This window comes from Azolla caroliniana, unplaced genomic scaffold (genome assembly GCF_043228905.1).
Source record: "Azolla caroliniana isolate FFs.n. ecotype wild unplaced genomic scaffold, voAzoCaro1.0.p SCAF_2, whole genome shotgun sequence".
In the NCBI taxonomy this organism is placed as follows: Eukaryota; Viridiplantae; Streptophyta; class Polypodiopsida; order Salviniales; family Salviniaceae; genus Azolla; species Azolla caroliniana.
In genome coordinates, this window is record NW_028230437.1 from 17,455,293 (window position 1) to 17,457,144 (window position 1,852).

A 1,852-nucleotide genomic window follows, 5' to 3' on the forward strand; every position below is an offset into this window, starting at 1 on the left:
ACATTTGTTTCCGCCTCTGCAGAGGTTGAGGTGGATAGCCATCATCCCAAGTAGGAAATCATTGGAATTAGAATTTCCTAAAGAAAATATATGTCTAATCATTTCCTTTTAATTTCAGCAATAAAAAGGAAACACAATGAATACACAAAGCTATTTTATTAAACTATTATACATTCCTTAACCAATACGTTCAACCAAACATGGGTTCTACTAAGCTACTAAGAAGAACAATGTTCATTCTTTTCTCATGACTTTATTTGCATGAAAAATGAGAAAATATGCCACAATGAGTAAAGAACAAGGCACAATATACACCAAGGTCACAAGACGAATACATACCTGGACAATGCAACAACGGGAAAGTCCTACTGCTACAACAATACTCTTCACAGCTTGCCTCGCAATGTAAGATCCACTTTGTTGTTTCCGATTCTAATTATTATGTTGTTGCCGATGCTTCTTCTTCTTTTGATTATCTGAAATTTTGTCTCTCTCTTTATTGTAATTAGCTTACCCGAGTGGTAAGTTATTTACATTATTAGCTTTACATCTTGGGTTCGAAACCCACTTTTCTCACTTCTCTATTACTCTAGAGATATCTCTTATTTCACTAGATGCCACTCTGAAATGTAGTACAGATTAATTATAAATAATAAAAAGAGTATCCTTGTACAGTTGGGTAGCTAGCCCTACAATTATTTCCAGCTTTATTGACTCCGAGTATTCATGTGGGTATAATGTGTGCATATAACACTTACAATGGAGAAGATATTGAAATGTCACGGGCCAATTTGGAGAATTATAAGGCCCCTTAAGTTCTCGAAATGCACATCTCCCCCTTTATAAGTAAGGTTCTCATCATCAATATCTTCCAAAGATCTTCCATCATGTTTTCTAACTTCACTCAATCTATGGCAGCATTATGATTGAGAAGAATATAAAAATACAAAAAAAATACAAATTGTAACCAATTTCAACATAGCCATCCAATCACAAATATTATTGTACCACATTAACAAAAGTCATTAGCATTTATCACATGTAAGATCTCATTGCAGCAGCCTACTGTGAAGGATAAAATAGATGCTATTGTAGACCAATATATCTAGCTTCAAAATTTGATAAGGTTTATGATACAGTACAGTTGTTAATACCAAATATGATACATTAATACCACCTTAATAGCACATCGCTTTCTCGATCACTTCTTGGAGCTCACCACTTTTAAAGGCCTCCAATGTGACGTCACAACCTCCAAAGAATTCGCCATCTATCTAGAGCTAAGGAAAAGTAAGCCAGCTTGAGTAAATCTTCATGGTAAACCTCATTTGTTCATTTGCACAGATGTCCATAGTTTCATAAGGAACATTTAAAGAATTTAATATCTGCACTATAGTATTTTAAAATCCACAACACTAGGAAATAACTTGTTGCCCCTCATAAAACGCACCACCTTGTTCGACGACACAAATTTGCCACTACTTCCTTCATTTTGGTGTTAATGCATTTGAGGATCTGCAAACGAATGGTTTCTATTTGGGATGAAGAAGAAGGTTTGATTCCATGAAACCCTGGAGAGCCCGGTTCCTGGGCGGGAGAGGGAGAGCCATGGAAATCTTACAAGAGCTCGTAAAGCAGAGAGGTAGAAGTGTGGGAGGAGAAGGAAAAATAAGAAAGAAAGAGGAAGTCAAAGAAATCATCCATGTTTATGGCATCCTCTCTCTCTGGCGGCAATGGATTCTCTCTCTCTCTCTCTCTCTCTCTCTCTCTCTCTCTCTCTCTCTCAACTTTTCAACCCCAAAGACCCCCTTCTTTCTTTCTCTATCTCGGTATCTCTCAAATTTCAATCCCC

The 1,852-nt window shown here is 36.6% G+C and overlaps 1 long non-coding RNA gene across 1 annotated transcript; it reads right to left on the reverse strand.

Annotated features, from left to right (window-relative positions):
* Positions 1-991: 991 nt before the first annotated feature.
* On the reverse strand, positions 992-1,516 carry LOC147867452 (uncharacterized). Its single transcript, XR_015532397.1, has 2 exons — positions 1,454-1,516; positions 992-1,385 (listed from the first exon to the last, which is right to left on the reverse strand). It is a non-coding gene; the product is annotated as an uncharacterized LOC147867452 (long non-coding RNA).
* Positions 1,517-1,852: the final 336 nt, after the last annotated feature.